Source organism: Aethalodelphis obliquidens, unplaced genomic scaffold, assembly GCF_003676395.1.
Source record: "Aethalodelphis obliquidens isolate GAN/ISIS:26980383/991018 unplaced genomic scaffold, ASM367639v1 scaffold26, whole genome shotgun sequence".
In the NCBI taxonomy this organism is placed as follows: Eukaryota; Metazoa; Chordata; class Mammalia; order Artiodactyla; family Delphinidae; genus Aethalodelphis; species Aethalodelphis obliquidens.
The window spans coordinates 3,979,412-3,999,615 of NW_020837970.1; the positions used below are offsets into that span (position 1 = coordinate 3,979,412).

General features: G+C 40.3%; 1 protein-coding gene across 2 annotated transcripts in view; it reads right to left on the reverse strand.

Annotated features, from left to right (window-relative positions):
• Nucleotides 1–19,692, reverse strand: part of MNS1 (meiosis specific nuclear structural 1) — an 83,917-nt gene extending 64,225 nt beyond the window's left edge. Inside the window, exons 1-2 of one of the 2 annotated variants that reach the window (XM_027123096.1) lie at nucleotides 19,593–19,692; nucleotides 17,727–17,877 (exon numbers count right to left, since the gene is read on the reverse strand). The gene's annotated coding sequence lies outside the window, so the exon portion shown is untranslated. Of the gene's footprint in view, nucleotides 1–17,726; nucleotides 17,878–19,304; nucleotides 19,491–19,592 lie in introns of those variants that run through there. The other variant, XM_027123095.1, reaches the window with a different exon arrangement.
• Nucleotides 19,693–20,204: the final 512 nt, after the last annotated feature.

Genomic DNA, 20,204 nt, shown 5'->3' on the forward strand with positions numbered 1-20,204 from the left:
TAGCACCATACATTTGTTACAGCTGACGAGCCAATATTGATACATTATTCATTATAGTCCATAATTTACATCAGAGTTCACTGTTTTGTGCAGGTCTACATGGATTTTGACAAGTGCATTATGTCATGTATCCACCATTACAATATCATGCAGAATAGTTTCACTGCTCTAAAATGCCCTGTGGTCCACCTATTTATCCTTCCCTCCTTCCACCCAAACCTCTGGAAACTACTAATCTTTCTACTGTCTCTATAGTTTGCCTTTTCCGGAATGTCATATAGTTGGAATCATACAGTATATAGCCTTTTCAGACTGACTTCTTTCACTTAGTAATATGCATTTAAGGTTCCTCCATGTCTTTTCATGGCTTGATAGAGCATTTATTTTTATCACTGAATAATATTCCATTGTATGGCTTTTTAAAAAAACAATTATAAGCCCACATGCCTAGAGCTCATGCTCCGCAACAAGAGAAGCCACTGCAATAAGAAGCCTGTGCACCACAACGAAGAGTAGCCCCCGCTCGCCGCAACTAGAGAAAGCCCACGTGCAGCAACGAAGACCCAACACAGCCAAAAATAAAAAAATAAAATAAATAAATTTTTAAAATATATTTAAAAATTATCACATTTAAAGATGTCTCATGATAAATTATTACTATTATAAACGATATTTCATTGTTAAGGACGGATTTATGCCCTCCCAGAATTAAGGGGAAATCTCCTGGTTCATTTCCCTTTGGGATATAGCTTTTCACTCACAGGTCTAGACTAAAGGTCTAGATTGCTGAAGGGAAAAAGCTTTCCCTGATAATAAATGATGGATTATACTGATTAATGTTCCCCAATAGTTACAACATAAAAGGGTTGAACATATCGGAGGTGCTGATATGAAATAAGGCATGTTAATAGGTACACACTGTAAGTTCTAACTCTGCAGGAGAAATTATTTACAAAATCGTATTGCTTTATAAAATGAAGCAATTAGAACAATTTTTCTTTTGTTCAGAAAAATGCCCAAATCTAATCTAATTTGCTGCAGCTGGACACCACCTGCAGATGACTGTTTAAGTACTCTGAACATTACACACTTATCTTTTAAATATTGATAATGCCATTTTTCATTTCCTTGACATGAAATCCCACAGGGAATAATTATGCTAATAAACCTTAATGATTCTTGCAAATAAATGATCAAACCAAATTGCTACTGTTGATTTATATTAATGGATGCCTTTAGGATGAGATTTGCCAGTACGGTGCTGCCTCTTGAATCTCAATTCATCTTATTTAGCTGAAGAGCGTACATAGTTTGTTAAATAGACGGACTGTTTAAAATATAATGTGTTTGTGCAGTTTTTGCACTTCATAATGTTCAAGCATTACCAACTTGCCTTGTGGCAAATCTGCATTTAATGGTTTCATCGTATATAACTTCCTTTTGTACTTTTTATCTCTGTTATATGCAGTTAGGAAATGACTACGTTCTGGTTGATTCAGAATAGGCCAGCTTCCATGTGTTGAATCTGGTTGTTCTGTTAAGACAATGAAATCTGTTTCTAGATATTTTAGCCACCATAAGCTGGGAATCACATTGACTATGTGAGGATGGGATCAAGTGTCACATAATTGTTTGGGGTGGGGGGAAGGGCACTATTAAATGGCTTATTTGTTGCCCCATTTAAACCTAGATCTTCCACTCCTGCTCTCCCACTTTCACTCTTGCTCTGGCACCCTCACCCACCAAGTCTACAGGGACCAGGAAGTTGCTGACTTTGTAAATTCTAAAGTAAAACTGGAAAATAACTGCAGAATTGCTATATACTCATTTCCAGCGCTGGGGAACACTACACAGAAAGAAGGCTTATTCGTTGTAGATACGAACACAGTTTTATCTGGGTAATTTTGTAAAAAGCCACTTTTGTTTAAAATACCATATAATTGGGAAAAAATTACCTTCATCCAGATAATTGCCTCAAATGTCCTTTTTTTGTGCCTTGAATGTCAAATTCTAAGCATAGGAGAAAAAGTAGAGACAAACAGGTATAGAGACAGAATTGAATGAACGTGATGTAAATTAGTAGTAAAATAGGGGATTGGAATATATAAAAAATCATGTATACATAAACAGGGTATGGAACTTGTGATATGAAATAACAGTTGCTTAGGGATTTGTCCAGTGATACAGTGCACAGAGACTGTAATTTGGTTAGTGGTGAAGCAAAGATGACCACACTTAATTCATTGTGACGAGCAGAGGCATCCGCTTCTGAATTATAAAGCTCTCAATGATTTTTAGAAGTATACATATTAATATATATATAAACTACCTTTATAAAGGTATTTTTTTCATTTCTTAGCTTTAGAAAAAGTGCCTAATTTGATCAAATTTGGTACATTTATGGCAATTTTTTCTAATTAAAAATTAACAAGACTCCAACTTACAAACCACTAAATGCATTTATTCATTGTAAAATTTTCTAATTTAGCAAAAAATGAGGGGTGATTGAAATATGCAATGATAAAGGAATGATTAAAGTAAATGATAGCACATCAGCTATGTACCTAGAGAAATGTGGGTGTGTCTGGAGGGCTGGAGGGCAGGCCAGGGAGAGGTGATTTGTGGGGAGCCTAAGCACCCTCACAGGAAAGGAGAACGACTGGGCACTCAGAACCTGAGGAGTAACTCTAAGGTCCTAGGAGAGGAACAGGGACACAATAACCCTCCAGGAGGAATGGCAGATGAAGAAGGCAGCCCCCTGGGGAGGGAGTCAAAGGACCCAAGCTGGCTGCGGGAACTTGGAGCCAGGCAGAGAAGTACTGGTACTAGGCTGTTTCCATTGTTCTGTCCTCAGACCCAGCCCTGCTACGTCCATTGCTGGAGGGGAGGGAGGAGTAGGGAGTGTGAGGGGGAAAGAGAGAAAGAGAGGAGCTGTATCCATCAAGTGATAGAGCTAACAGAAAAGAATGGTCCAGAAATTCTGTAACAAGCTTACCTTGAGGTAATAGATGGCAACGTGTATACGGAAATGTAGTGGAAAACAGTTAATATTAGAAAGTATTATCCTGGTACCTTATCATCTATTGAGCACCTACTACATGCCAGTCACTTCGTATATAATTGTCTATAATCATCAGAACAACCCAGTTCGTTTTACAAATGCAGAAAACAAGATTCAGAAGAAACAACTTGCCAAGTTCACAGAGAGGGCCAATAGTGGGACAGTTTTGTACCAAGTCTGTCTCCCCAGCTCATGCTCTTTTCATGAGTTCAGAATTTTTCAAACTGTGGATCACGAACAGTATTTAAATAGAAATAGAATAGCCAGAAAAACATTAGAGGGCATCAAATCTAGTAAGATGGGTATTGTTTTGTGAAACTTCAGTTATTCAAAGAAAGAATGCATGTATATATTGGATCATGACGTAAAATGTGTTTCTCACTATGGGTCAAGCTCAAAAAAGTTTAAAAACTACTGACTTAGATCACATTGCCTCTCTTTCCCAATCTTAGGGAGATGCTCTTCACTTCTGAATTATAGCAAATTTCTCATTTTACGGAATGTTTTCCACAAACTATACCAGTCCTTTTAACGATTATGGATTAGTATATCAAGATGATCCTCATTTATTCTTTCCTATGCAAACCTAACCTTCAGTTTTGTTAAAATATGCATTATAATTAATGTCTATAATAAAATGCATATGTTAACAATAGATCATAGATTACATAACACACTTTTAATTTATACATAATAAATTATGTCATATACTAGTGGTATATACATTACACAGTTTATGTTCTGCATAGGATTTATAGAACAAGAATAGTAACTATTTACTGAGTATCCAGTACTCTTTGATTTGTGTCCAGATAAGGAATAACAATTATGTTTCTTCAGAGGCAGAGACTTCCCCATTTTGGAAATGGGGAGTGCTAGGGGAAACTTATCCAGGCATAAAGGCTGTGCCTGGAGAGAAGGGAAACAATGGTTTCAATCCTAATTTTAGAAACAGTCAGTGCCAAGGATTCCAATTTTAGATAAGCAGATACATTTATGGGATTCCAGGCAACAGATCCTTCCATCTAACCCATCTCCCTGGAGACGGTTAGCAAGCGTACTAAATTTGCTTGGTCTTCCATGCAGTGCTTCTTGCCCACATACCAACATGGGGTTCAACACATAGAGGGGAAAACCTTTATTATCATAGGTTTCGGTATACAAGATACTATGGGGAGAATGACAGAATAACCAGGAAAACAAGGTGACTATGGCCTGCAAGGAAGTATCAGTCATAAAGGTAGCCAAAAAAGGAAGAATAAAGGAATGAATAGAGCCAGAAGTGAAAGAACATATTTCCTTGCTTTCTATGATTACTAAATATTTCACTGGATCTCTAGTCTTTTCTATATTAATATACCCATGGTGACAGTTATCTGCTGTACATCTCTCTATAATACAATCCTGTTCCTTAGGGTTTTCCTTTCCTCATAGATATACCTAAGAAATAGCAAAATTACAGCCCACTAAGGCTAATCCAGCCCCTTAGTTCTTTAAAATCCATTATAGTACCTAGCATCTGGAGACCTGAATTAAGCTAATGTATTTTACTGAATCTACAATACATCAGTGGTCGGATGCACTGTTATTTTATTCATCAGTAAAGAAGAAAAAAACTCTGCCACACATCATCAATTTTAAGACCTATCCCAATTTCAGTAAGGTTAAAATGGAAAAAAAAAAAAAAGTATAGCTTAGAATCTATGAAACATGGAATTTTTTCATGAAGGAGCACAGTTAAGGAATTATAATAATGGGAACGACAACAACCAAACAGAAACAATTACTATGCAGCCCTCACCAGCAGAGTAGGATCCTAATTCTTTTTCAAGTTATTTTTTTTTATCCCTCCTTGGCATCAACCAAGGCAATTGTTATACTCTGCATCAGCTAAGGTCTTCTGAGACGCAGATGCCAAGACAGAATTGGTCTGTCAAGACATTTATTTTGGGAAGGGTCTATAAAGGATGAAAGAGGAGGGGAAGCAGAGGTAAGCAGGGAGAGCCTTCAGAACTGCTACAGATCTGACACCTGTAAAAGGAGAGAGGAAACAAAAAAGGAGGAGCCTCAAACTGCAGCACAACTGAGAAAGTCTCTGCCAGGCCAATGGGGAGTCCCCAAGCAAAGACTCTGCATTAGAGGTGTCCCATGTTGGGCCCAAAACACCCAGCTATGCTCAGGCATTGTCTGGGAGCAGCTTCGGGAGAGCAAGGGCTCAGCATGCATGCTGCTGAGATCCAAATGCACAGCAACTGGAGGTTCTTGGACACCCATTACCCTTGCAACAGGTTCTCTTAAAGGGAGATTTGAGCAGAACACCTCCTGGCTGCCACACTGACAAAGGGCATGCCTCCATGCTTCCCACAATTACAGTAGCTGTCTCATTCCCGCTAATCTTCTCATATGTCATCTTTGTTATCATCGCTACCAGACTGACAACTTCTCAAAAAATACTCTGCATACCAGCTTTTCCTACTTACGTCTTACAATCAGGCCCATAGAATCCTTAAGGGATGGCGTGGCTTGCAAGTTGCCATCAGGATTAGGTGTCATTCACACCGTCAAATTGGGACCCCTGTTTTTCCACAAGTCCACACAGGGCTGCTCCTGTCTCCAGGAGTGTGTAGACCAGGACACGGCCCCTCCCCACTCCCCCTTTGCTGCATAAACATTATGGAGCAGGCTTCAAATTTTAAAAACGGAGGCTTGGAAATCCTTCCAAGGAGACATTCATGAGACAAACTCCCAGAAAAACCCATGTTCAAATAATATTTCATGATCAGATGCAAAGAAACTCATAAAAGCTTTAAGGATGCAATATGAACTTAGTTACAGGACTCAGTGGCAAGGACAGACAGTATCTTTGACCTTGAACAAATCATTTAACCTCCCTGATGTGTGTTTCCTCGTCTATAAAATGAACAGAGTAGTCTAGATGATCCTTGAGGCCTCTTCTAGCACTAACATTATATGAAATAAAAGTCAGCTTAAAGATTAATTGGGTTTCTCAGCCTCAAGCAATTAATTACACTGTCGCTGCCCTTTAACAGACCCATCACAGAAGAAAATTAGATTCAACTGACAGATTCTAATCTTTACCAATTCATGTTGATTTTAAGTCCAACACTATTTTTTAAGATTTGCAAATTAATCCTTTCAAAACAGGTTCAATAGCTTCCTGGGCAAGGAATTTGACTTGACAGACTTAATACTAAGGCCGTTCTTTTCCATTAAAAAAAAAAGTCTTTGTGCTGACATTTTTGTGTGTGTGTGTGTGCATTCAGAACCTCAGCAGAAACTCTACCAGAGTTTTATAAAATGATAGACAGTGGTTTTGTGAAATTCTTTACCAAGTGCTCAAGGACATCTGATCAGGGATTTTAGTTCTGTCCACACCTACTTCATCTAATTCCATTATGTTTTTCTTATTCTTCTTTGGCTTCTGAGTTTCCATAAATAGCCTTTACCTTGGGTCAACATTGAATTACTAGTAGAAAAGACGTTGGTAAATTTTCTAGCAAAAAAATAAACAAAAAAACCCCCACAGTTTCGATTTCCCGTTAATAAGGAAATATTTTATGTTATCCTCCTTTTAACATCTATTCATTTAAACAATGCTTTATTTTCCTACTTTTTCCTTAAATATTACAGTCATATCTAGGTTAGATTTTAAAACTTAAATCCCACAACTTTTAGTTTCTTGAACTTTGATTGCTGGTATCTAGTTTCTACTTTTATATCATGTCCACTTTCATTGGTAATATTTCTGATTACAGAAAGATATGGAGAATAATATGACACCCATGTTTTCATACAACGTAAGAAAAACTATGGAAGCTGTTTTGTGCACTTGTAAATATCACCCTGTCTCATTTTGTCCTTCTAGAGATAACACTATTCTGTATTTAATAGCATTTATCATTCTCATGCATGTCTTTATACTTTTAATACCATGAATCAATTCAATCTCTGAAAAAAATGTGATATTATTTTGCATGCTTTAATGATAAAACTGAGCCATACTTCTGCAAATAGCTTTTAATTCCACATTGTGCTTGTGAAATTACATGGTAGTACCCATACATCTACTTTATTTGTTTTCTCCAAGCTCTGGCTTATATTTTTACTTTCTCTAAGATCCCTTTTAAATGCACACAAATTTTAAGTCCAATGTAGTCAAATCTATCAATTGTTTCCTTTATGTCTTATGGGGGGCGTTGCCTTATTTAAACAATCCTTTAATAATGTGAGTTCATAAAGCTTTTCATGATCCATCTATAATTCACCTAGAATTTACATATCTTTTATATAATGTGATATAAGTATACAATTTTATTATTCTTTTGTCCATATGGATAACCATTGTCCCAGCATCATTATCTTTCCCTAATAATTTACAGTGCACCAATTTCATGGTTATTTAATTACTATGTGTTTCCTATAATACTTTTATATAATACTATTATTATGTAAAATTATAATAATATTTGACCAGATTTGCTGTTCTTCAAACTTCCTTGGCTATTCTCTGCCCTCAGTTCATATATATAAACTTAAATTTCCCTTGCCAAGTTCCATGAAAAAAAAAAAACTGATTGGAATTTCACTGAATCTGTGGACCAATTTGGAGAAAACCCTGTGTCTTTATGGTAGTATGTCCTCCCATCCATGTACACGGTACATCTCTAGAATGCCTTTTTAAAAATTTTTTAATTAAGTTTTGTAATTTTCTCTATAAAGATCTTGTGCCTCTTTTTGTTAGGTTTATTCCTAGTTACTTTAAATTCTTTGCTGCTGTCACAAATAATATCTATATCATTTAAGGTCCAAGTAGGAAAGAGCAGCTCATCTGGGTCATTTACAAAGATGTAAGCAGGGTTTAAGGAAACCGGAAATTGTACAGTACTGAGGGGAACCGTTACCACTCCTAACCCTAAAGGCAAGGGGAAGAGGCAATTTTCCAGAACCCAAAGTAAAAAACTGCTACTTTGATGGGAGCTGGGAGCTTTGGTCAAGGGATACAGCCAGCCAGGAACAACCTCACAGGAAGAGAGGTGAGGCAATATAATCCCCATCCTCTTTCACCCTTCCTTGATCTCCCGCTGCTTAAACTAATGAGAAGCCAAAGAACAAGGGAGCCTCTTATCACTAGTCAATAAGGCATTACCAAGCATGGACAAGAGTAGAGAGTAAATACGGAGGGACAAATAGACATCCAGCACTGTATCTTTTACAAAATTAATTTTCTGCTTATTGCTGTTATATAAGAATGCAAATTGTTTCTGCATATTGACTTCACATCCACTAGTCTTTCTGAATTCCATTTAAAATTATAATCATTTCTGTTATCTCTTGAGTTTCCATGTTTATAAACTTTTTTTGCTTTTCTTTCCTCTCCTTATACCACTAAAAATTTTCCCTTCCTTATTGAACTGGCTAGAACCTACAATAAAATGACAAATAGAAGAACTAATAGGGGCAACCTTAACATATGTTTGACATCTCACCTCTAAGTATGATGTTTGCTGCAGATTATGTTTGTTTTTTGCTTTATTATTGCAAAAGCATTATATGTACATTGTTAGAAAGCAAGAATATAGATAACTAAATATAAGAACAGAACACTATGTTTCTTTACCCAGAGATTATGACTATTAACACTTTAGTGAACTGTGCACATATATACTTATAGATTTTTAACAGAAATTATACTGTATATGCTGTAATATAAAAGTTACACATTGGAAACTGCTTTTCACACTGTAGGTGTTTTATTCCCTTGTTTGTGAAGAGTTTTAATCCTGAATGGGAATTCAGTTTTATCAATTGGACCCTTCCCTTATACCCCAAAAATTAATCCAAAATGAATCAAAGACCTAAACCTAAGAGCTAAAACTGTAAAATTCATGGAAGAAAACATAGGGTAAAAAGTTCATGACATTAGATTTGACAGTGTTTTGTTGGACATGACAACAAAGGCCCAGGTAACAAAAGAAAAAATAGATAAATTGGACTACGTAAAAATAACAATCTTCTGTGCATCAAAAGACACAATCAACAGAGTGAAAAGTCAATCCAGCGAATGGGATAAAATATTTACAAATCATATATCTGATAAGGGGTCAATATCCAGAATATATAAAGAACTCATACAAGTCAACAACAACAAAAACCCAACCAATTTTGAAAATGGACAAAGGAGTTGAATAGACACTTCAAGGAGATACAAATGGCCAACAAGCACATGAAAAGATGCTCAGCGTTACTAATCATTAGGGAAATGCAAATCAAAACCACAGTGTGATATCATCTCACACCTAGTAGGATAACTACTATTAAAAAAAAAACAAGGAAACAACAATTGTTGGCAAGGATGTGGAGAAATCAGAACTCTTGTGTTGGTGGGAATATAAAATGGTGTAGCTGCCATGGAAAACAGTTTGGTTCTTCCTTAAAAAAATTAAAATAGAATTAGCATACAATCCAGCCATCCTACTTTTAGGCATATACCCAAAGTAACTGAAAGCAGGTCTTGAAGAGATATTTGTACACCCAAATTCATAGCAGCATTATTCACAATAGCCAAAAGGTGAAAGCAGCCCAAGTGTCCACAGATGGATGAATGGATAAACAAAATGTGACATATACATTCGAGGGAATATTATTCACCTTTAAAAAGAAATGAAACTCTGACACATGCTACAACCTGGATGAACATTGAAGACATTGTGCTAAGTGAAATAAGCCACTCACAAAAGGACAAATACTGTCTGATTCCACTTGCATGAGATACTTAGAATAGTCAAAGTCATAAAGCCAGAAAGTAGAATGGTGGTTGCCAGGGCCTGGGGGAAGAGACAAGAGCAGAGAGTTATTGTTTAATGGGCACAGACTTTTCAGTTTTGCAAGAAAAGAGTTTGGGAGATGGATGGTGGTGATGGTTGCATAACAATGTGAATATACTTATGCCAATGGACTGTACACTAAAAAATGGTTAAGATGGTAAATTTCATGTTATGTTTATTTTACTACCAAAAAAAAGTGTGCAGGTGAATGAATCACACTCTCCAGATGGTCTGATTCAGGAGGTTATGGGTAGAGCCCTGCATTCCCCTCTCACATTCTTCACAGAAAAGCCAAAACAAATTATTTGAGATTCCCTTAAATGAAAGGAAGTAAGATGGAAGAAGCAATAGAAGAATGCAGTATAAATAAATAAAAAAACTAAACCTGATTCCTTTCAATTCTACTGGATGCTAATCTTTCCGGATGCCTTCAGTGAAACCTTGACTTTATATTTTAGAAATTATTCTCACCTGTAGCGGGCAAGATACCAAAGCCTTTACCAACACTGTTATAATTTCAGAGAGAAACTATGGTTTTCATTTTAACTTCCCTTTTCTCTCTATTCCATTTTTTCTTTTTCTGATTATTGCAGCTTGATTTTCTTGTGTTTGGTTTTAAATAAATAAAACTTAACTCCTCAAACTTTCTTAAAGTTTGATGTCTAGAAACAGATCCACAAATTGTATCATTTATTCAGGTTGCATTTATACCTGTAGCTAACTTTCTTCCAATCAGAGAAACTATATTACTGGTAATCACGTTGCCCTTAGAGTCACTGTCTCCCGCTACTGACTACAACAATCTTTTAGCATCCCTTAGCAAATGTGTCAAGTGGATGCTTGTCAGAGATAACAGAAATTTTACCAAAATACTATGGAGATGTGGTCCCAACTCTAAGGAAGCATAGAGATGAGTTCATTCAGACACATGAATGTAAAGTATAAAAATAACACACATTTTCAATAGAATTTTCAAAGACATTTGCCTGTTAACTGTTTTTATCCTCTTCCTTTTACCTCCACTCAGAACACCCACCTACTACCTAACTGGTTCATAGTGGCCCTTCAATAACTATTTGTTGAGTGAATAAAGACGGAGCAAATTCAACTAGAAAAGACAACATGATAGGAAGAAACACTTCTCTTAAACATAAAAATCAACAGGCATTCTAACATAGAAGTTTAAAATTTCCAAATAAAATACCTAGATTAAGGAATACGTGTGCTAGAAACGTTTTAGGTTTTACAGAGACCTGTTTTTCCTACCCAGTTAATAATACCTTAGTGGAGCAGAGCCTAAGTCGGCTACCAGATCAAAATTTAAAATTCTGTTCTTAAGTTTTATGCTTTCTTGTGAGAAAAGCAGGTTGTTGAGTTTGGTGAGTCTACATCTTGTTCTTTCCAGCTAGGGAAGGCTTTTCGGTATAGGAAAATACAATTCCTTGACTGACTTATATCTTTTGTGATGGACAGAAATGGCTATTCCTGGACTTGCAATGACAGCAATGGCCACTCCTAACTTAACATTTAATATTACCTTTGCTACCAATAAATTATCTAATCCAGTTCCCACAGTTGAATCTAACTTTAAAGAGGGAATCTATCTCATTGGTTTCAACTCTGCATGGAAACTTCTTTGTTGCTATTTTATTTACTTAACTGTATATATTAAAAGAATTAGCAGTTCAACCAAATCTATCTGCCCCTTTCTTTGTCCCAGAAATTGTCCAAGTGACTCTCAACCTAATCTTATACCTGTGGACTCATTCTGAGCAAACAATAATACCTAATATTTACTGGTTTTACTATGCACCATCAGCACTTCACATGCATTGTCTAATTATTTTAACAACTCTAGGAGTAGGAGCTCTGGTCATTGTAAATTTAGAGAGGAAGAAACTGAGGATCAGAGCAGATAGTTTAGGATGCCTAACATAATACAACTACTAAGTTATGAAGCCAGGATTTCAGAGTCACATGCCAAGCCACTGGACTATATTGCCATCCAAACAAAAACACTGAGTAGAGCCTCCCTAGCAATAAACCAAAGCTGCAAGGAAAAAAGGGAACTTCCGTCATCATCCTCAGTTGCTGGGAGTAGTGCAGGGAGAGGGATATAGGCTCATGATGCACCTGATACCAACTCCTAGTTCCAACCACAATATTAGAATTCCAGACAAGTAGACCATCTCAAATAAGAATCTATTATTTGTGGGGCTTCCCTGGTGGCGCAGTGGTTAAGAATCTGCCTGCCAATGCAGGGGACGCGGGTTCATGCCCCAGTCCGGGAAGATCCCACATGCCGCGGAACAGCTGGACCCGTGAGCCATGGCCGCTGGGCCTGTGCGTCCGGAGCCTGTACTTCGCAATGGGAGAGGCCATAACAGTGAGAGGCCCGCGTACCGCAAAAAAAAAAAGAAAGAATCTATTATTTGCTTAATGCTCACTGGGACATGTGTTGAACTTACTAAGTATAACTTCTTTGCTCTTTCATGTCCATGTTTTTGCAGAGATGAACAAGGTATAATTTAGTCTTATTTCAGAGACCAAATTTGCCAGATTGAAAAACCATAGCAGAAAGAAGGTCCTTTTGTCTTTGTCCGTGTGCTAGGCCTGAGCAATAAAGCCAACAATCATGGGTCCTTATTGCCTCAATTACATGATAAGAATCATCTTTTTTTCCTTTATGTGGGTTGTCTCAGTTTTATTTCCCATCTCTGAGCCACAGAACACATTAATTCTCAATTACGCTTACTCAGGGCCCCAATTGGCAGTCCTTACACAGACAAAACTATAATGGGAAGCCTGGGTAATTAGTTCCTCCAACATCATCTAGGCTGAGGGTTTTATTTCTTTCTTTTAAAGAAAATTCTGGGACATGGACTCAAATGAGTCTGCAGGATTAATGAGAGTCGAATCTTACTTTTCTAATCAGCCGGACTGGCCACTGCAGATGGCCAAGAAACAATCTGAGAACCCTCCTACATCCTGTGAGTGCTTCACAAAATGCTAAATAAGAATGACAACAACATCAAAAAACAAAGTTCTCGTCTGCATATGAATATAGCACATGTTATGGACAGAAAAGTGAAAGTATTTCAGAAGCACAGCATGAACAAGAAAAGATTTCTCAGTAGTAAAGCCAACTCAGTGGAGGGAGATTCTTAGTACATAATTAATCAAACTGCCTTGCAATCGATACCGAGACTAATATTAGCAACCAAAAAGCGACATTAACATGAAAACACTAGGTGTAATGGATGCTGTGTCGTGTTGCCCAGATATGTATTCTGGTCTAAGGACTTATTTTCCTAGATGTTAGGAGTGCTGTCACTAGATACCCCTCAGCTGTCAGTCCTCTCCAGAAATTGCCCTTGGCCACACAGCCCCCTCTCACACGGGATCAGCTTGCATCCAACGTCTGTCTGATGTGGGAGTTTGAAACCCTAGCTTCCTCACTGCAAGGGGAGTCAACTCTAAAAGGCCACCCCAGCTCTTCTGAAGAGCTCTGCAGAGGCTGAGCTGAGGCCTCTGTGGAAGCTGCACTGATCTCAGCATTTCCCTCTGCCCAGTCCTGCCTCCTTCCCTTCCACAAACGTTGACCCCAAGAGTGCTCCCTGCTACATGCTCTGCATGCTAATCTCCATCTCTGAGTCTACTTCTCAGGGAACCCAAATTTGAATACTAGGGAAATTAAATTCTTTGTTTCTAACGTGTTATTAAAATATAAGTATTACCTTATAATAAGGAAATGTTTTCAACTAGCATTTAAGAATACTATAACGTATTGTTTAGGCATTTAAAAATCATTATTTTCTTAAGGATTTAGGTTGGGCTGGTTGATTTACTGTGACAGAAAAACAGTCAGGAGGGTAGACTACCAAACTGTCAAGCCCCCATATGCAGGAAATGATACTGGGGATTGCGGAGTGGAACAGGAAGTACACGGGAGAGGGAGAGATTAGGAGGTTGCTGGTCCCACTGGAATCCACACAGAAAGTCTTTTGTTAAGACCTATAGCAATCCAGCTTTCTATAGGACTGATTCCCTCCAGTGACTCTGTCAAAGGCATTACAGCATGGTAAAGAAAATTTAGTATGGCCATCAGCTGCCTTCCCTCTGCTTTTAGTCCCTTCTGTTCTTGGTCTGATCTCTCAGAAAATCCTTTTTCCTGAATCTTTTATTAGCCAATAGACACATGCTGAAGGCATTTGAATTTTGGTAGAGAATTCAAGAGGCGGTGAAAACCTTCCAACATAGAGGCATGAATCTGAATTGCCAATGGGAGAGTTTCAGACACCATGACTAGAGGAAGGAAGGAAGTTTAGGGCAGACAGCCTGCCTACCGGCTAAGGCAGAGACTCTCCTAAAACACCTTTGACAGGGTCTTTAATTAATTATGTCTTGTGCTGAGATTATTCATCTACCTCACAGTGACAACTTGGTAGTACAGTCTGCTTCACTATCAGTTTGAATTCCAAGTCTGCATTTAACAATTCATTCAGGGCTTCCCTGGTGGCACAGTGCTTCAGAGTCTGCCTGCCGATGCAGGGGACACGGGTTTGTGCTCCGGTCCGGGAAGATCCCACATGCCGCGGAGCGGCTAGACCCATGAGCCATGGCCGCTGAGCCTGCGTATCTGTAGCCTGTGCTCCGCAACGCAACGGGAGAGGCCACAACAATGAGAGGCCCGCGTACCGCAAAACAAAACAAAACAAAAACAATTCATTCAACAGATAACTACTGAGAAACTACTGGTAATAAACAAAACAGACAAGTCCCCTGTCTCCTCCTGGGGGGGAGGGAGACAGAAATAAACAAATACCATGATTTCAGATAATAATAAGAGCTAAGAAGAGAATAAAGCAAGGTAAAAATAGAGGACCACTGCGGGGAGGGATAGTGACCATTTTAGCTGTGAGAGGCTAGGTCAGCAAAGACTCTTTTAAAGAGATAGCATGTGAGCAGAGATCTGAACACTGTAAGCATCAAGCCACATGAAGATTTAGGCAAAGAGCTTGCGAGGCAAAGGCTATCACAAACAGCAAAAAGGAGGCACAGCAGGAACAGAGTGAATGAAGGGGAGAGTGAGGGAGAGGTTGGATAGTAGGAAAAGTCAGATCACAAAGAACCTTGAAGGCCAGACTAGAGAGTTTGAATTTTGTTCTCTATATAATAGGGAGCCACTGGACAGATTTTTAAAGAGGAAGAAATATGATATGATGTAAGTTTTTGAAGAGCCCTTTAAGGGCTGTGTGAGCTGTAAAACAGCAAGAGTGAAGTCAGGAAGAACAGTCGGGAAGCCATGGCTGTGGAACAGTGAGGGCTGAGAATGGTGGTGGCAGAGGTGATGGGAAGTGGTTGGGTCTAGAATGTAATTTAGAAATAAACTATCAGAATTTGATGATGGATTAGATGTGGGGAATGACAAAAACATTTACTCAGGGACTTCCCTGGTGGCACAGTGGTTAAGAATCTGCCTGCCAGTGCAGGGGACATGGGTTCAATCCAGGAAGATCCCACATGCTGTGGAGCAACTAAGCCCATACGCCACAACTACTGAGCCTGCGCTCTAGAGCCCGTGAGCCACAACTACTGAGCCCGAGGGCCACAACTACTGAAGCCCACGTGCCTAGAGCCTGTGCTCTGCAACAGGAGAAGCCACCTGATGAGAAGCCCGTGCACCACAACAAAGAGTAGCCCCCGCTCGCCACAACTAGAGAAAAGCCCACACGCAACAACACCCAAGGCAGCCAAAAATAAAAAATAAATAAATAAATTTATTAATAAAAAGAGTTCATGTACCACAATGTTCATTGCAGCACTATTTACAGTAGCCAGGACATGGAAGCAACCTAAGTGTCCATTGACAGATGAATGGATAAAGAAGATGTGGCACATATATACAATGGAATATTACTCAGCCATAAAAAGAAACGAAATTGAGTTATCTGTAGTGAGGTGGATGGACCTAGAGACTATCATACAGAGTGAAGTAAGACAGAAAGAGAAAAACAAATACCATATGCTAATGCATATATATGGAATCTAAAAAAAAAAACAAAAAAGATTCTGAAGAACCTAGGGGCAGAACAGGAATAAAGACACAGATGTAGAGAATGGACTTGAGCACTCAGGGAGGGGGAAGCGTAAGCTGGGACGAAGTGACAGAGTGGCATGGACACATATACACTACCAAATGTAAAACAGATAGCTAGTGGGAAGAAGCTGCATAGCACAGGGAAATCGGCTCAGCTCGGTGCTTTGTGACCACCTAGAGGGGTGGGATAGGGAGGGTGGGAGGGACACTCAAGAGGGAGTTGATATGGGGTTGTAAGTATATGTATAGCTGATTCACTTTGTTATACAGCAGAGACTAATACACCATTGTAAAGCAATTATACTCCAATAAAGATGTTAAAAATAAAAAAGCTCCTGGTGATTCTTATGTGCAGCTAAGACTTAGAACCATTGATGTAAAGATTGGGAATAGGAGGTTAAGCCAAAATGCCTAGAATGAAAGGGGCCATCAGTAAGGTAGGAAGAAAACCAGCAGAGTAATGTCTTGGAAGTTAAGTGAAGGGTATGTTCCAAGAATGAAATGGTCAGCTGTGTCAAATGCTGATGAGAAGTTAAGTCAAAGAGGGAAGACAGGGCAAGAGGGGGGTGACCTAAATGTGAAAATTTCTGGTGGGGCTGTGGGGATGAAGGCCTGCCTGGCATGGAGAGTGAGGAAGTAGAGACAGATGCTGTGTCCTGTGTTCTCTCTGCCCCAGGACCACCCAAGTCCTGGGCTCAGATCCAGGGACTCTGGCTGCCCCTTGTCCAGCAGCTTGGATATCCAGTGCCCCTCAAGTGATACCATCTCAACTACTTACTCATTCAGCCAGGCAACACCGACTCCACAACCTCATTCAATACCTGCTGAGCACTTAGATGTGCTAGTCATTGTTAGGCAATGGGGACAGAAAGTCAAATAAGATACACTGCTTGCTCCCATGGAGTTTTCAATCCATTGAGGAAGAGAGTCACAGATAATTACAACAAAGTAGTCATCCTGATTCTACAGCCACCGTGTCTATCTACTTTCCATTCCCATTTCCATTAACCTAGTTTAGGCCTTGAAAATGAATAACAGCGTCCTAAGCAGTCTCCCTATATCCAGTCTCTCCCTTCTTGCTAATCTAGTTTAAACATTGCAGCCAAATTCCTTTTCCTAAAGCACAACTCTGTTCATGTCATTCATTAATTGTGGAAGCATACATTTAGCACCTACTAAATACAAATTCAGTCTTCCCTCCTGTGATGTTAGGGTCAAATTCTAGTTCCAAAATCCTGATTTTGTAATCTCAATCAGAAGTAACCATAGCAGTTACCTAGTCCATGCATGAACCCTCTTTGTGAATCTCTATAAATCCTAAGGGGATAGGTGGATAAAAGCACATCCAGTTGGTCCTTAAACCTCCAAGGATGGAGAATTCACTTTTGAAAAAGAGTTCAGTACATGCTCAAGAATTTGGAAATTTTTATAAATTCTTCCTTTGTAGTGCTTCCTGCTTACTGGTTAGAGTGCAAGCTTTTTGGCCAGCATTCAAGGTCTGCTACAATTTGACCCTGAGGCATTCTGGTCTTAGCTTCTAATATTCTCCTTCATGTTTTCTTCCCTGAATGTGCTTTCACACCACCACACTTTCCCCTATTCCCTCACAGCCAGATCCTTCAAGATGGGGCTCAAGTACCACCTTCTCCATAAAACCACCCTGAGTCCCTCAGCAGACCAATCATCTCCCTCACCTGAGATCCCTCAGGCTTATTTTTACCTTCCTTGTGGGTTTCTCCCTTTGGTGATTGGGGCACGACTCCTATTTTCCATGCTTCACTGAAAGGTCCGTGAGAGCTGGGCCCATCTCTTGGGCACCTCTGTCTCCTGCACAGCGCCCAGCACAGTGACTTGAAAGTTTCATTAGACACCTGTGGGATAAATAAAGCAGCAATTCTCTGGATCTGTTTCCCATTTTGTGCAAGAAGGAAGCTATATTAGCTTTCCTACTGACTCTAATATTCTGATTCCCAAATTTAAAGTAAGTATTAGACACTTATTGCATGACTGATATTGTGGGATTTTTTTTTTTGGCGGGGGGTTGGTAAAGACATGAAAGAATTAACTTATAAACAGACTATGATAAAATCTTAGTTGTAAGCAACAGAAAATAACAAAGGAGCTCATGGAGGGAGGAGATGCATGGGGTCAAGAGTCACCCGTGGAAGGTTAAGAGGAAGAGAAGTTCCTTGAACCTGGCTTTGAATCTCCATATAAATAGACTCCTCAGGCCCTGGGCATTTGAAGCCTGAAACAAAGGCTGAGTCAGGGACACTAGAGGGAGCCATGGCCTGTAGGCTGGAGAGAAAGCTTCCGGGCTCAGTCAGCCTCGGGTTCACGGATCTTACATTTGCTTAGTAGATTGAGAAGGATACTCTTTATCATACATTCAAATGCTTCCATAGGACAATTTCTAAAATGAAAATTATTTTGAGTCTGTTTTCAGTTTTTACTGGTGTTAAACCTCTTTTGAGGAGATCAATATGAAGTACTTAACGTCTGCACATTTTATGTCATTTTTGTCTGTGAATATCTCCTGAATCTTAACCGTGAGCTAATGGGGGTTTGGGGGGCTGGAAGTAGAGAAGGATCAGGTGAAACCCTGTCCAATGACCTCCCTGCTTGCTCAGACTGAAGCCGGGGTGTCTGTGACCACTGGTTCCCAGGGCTGTCATATTATCAGGCCAGGAGACCAGAGTTTGCTGCCTACACGTTCAAATATGAGATTACAGCAAAGAAGTCACCCCTCTAGCCTTTTCTCAGTCCAAATCCACAGATAGCCCTAAGCAAGGTGTTTTTTAAAGTACCCGGAAGTTCTGAAGCAGCAATGGGAGCTCAGTCTGGCCAGCATCAGCACTGCCAGTGCCTGCCTGACAGACGGACATGAAGATGGAGGCCCCCATCCACGGGCAGGTGATAAGAATGAGGTGTAGTTGGAAGGTGGAAAAAGGGAAACTGGGTACAGCCCTGATGTATTGTCCTACCTCAAACAGGGTGACATTAAACAGTGTGAAATGCACGTCTACCACAGGATTAGAAGTGAATCATATATTTTTGCCATATATAAATGTTTACTTAAACTAAACTTTGGGATAGAGGAACTTAAATAAAAGGTAAAAAGGATATCGTACCTCTAAAGAATTAGTGACTTAAAGCTTGCCCAGGCCAAAGGGACAAGACGCCTCAGAGCCAAGAGGGAGGACATTAGGGTACCCTGGCTTGGAGCATCTTCCCACCCTACCTACCCCCGTTGCCACCAGACACAAACCTAAACAATCAGAAGGCAGGAAGCCCTCACCAGCTGCTGGAGTGCCCAAGAGGCTGCCTTTTCATCCAGATGCCACTTTCAGAACTCCCCTTGATGTGGTGGGTAAGTTGGAGACAGGAAGCTGAAGGTCCAGGTCTAGAGGGGAGAATGGAGAGGAAATTGTGGGACAGGCTTTGAAGCTAAGAAGAGAAGCACGTTACCCAGCACCTCTCTGCTCTGTTCTGTTCCCTGTGCTGCTGTGTTGGCATCCTGATGCTTTCCCTCTCTCCCTAAATCCAAAGGGAATAAGCGACAGGAGACAAAAGAAAGCAAGCAGACCTGGAGAGGAGATGGCTTTGGCCACTGCACATGCCCAGCGAGGGGAAGCCGGGTGAGCAGAAGCGCCCCCAGGGCTGAAGCCGCTACTCCGGTGGACGGGGGAGGGCGGAACTGGGTCGCAGGCAGCGTCGGGGAGAGTGAGCCTTCTGTGCAGGCGGGAGGGCGGGGCGGAGACATGTGAAGGCAGAATTAGGGGCGAGCTGGGGCCTCAGTGGGGAGGGCTCGGAAGCTCCTGGCCTGTGCGTTCCGAGCTCACTCAACCACCCACCTCTTCTCCCAGAAACAGGTCCAGTCTGGCTTCCCTCCCGGGAAGAGCAAACCCGGGGGCGGAGCGGAGGCGGAGCCGAGACAGAAGTGGGCCGCACCTGTCTCCCCTCCAGGGGCGCGATAACCAGGCCGGGCCCGGGCACAGCAGAAACTCACAGCACGTTTGGGCAGAGGGGCTCTGGGCACAGCTGGGCCTTGGTCTAGGGCCCTGGGGCTGGGGCCACCCGAGAAGGTCAGAGCGCATCTCAGCTGCCAGAGGCAAGTCGGACTACAAGCTTCCCTGCCCTTGGTGGGGGCAAGAGGGGACAATTAGACCTGAGAAATGAGAGGAGAGAGGCAGCCCTC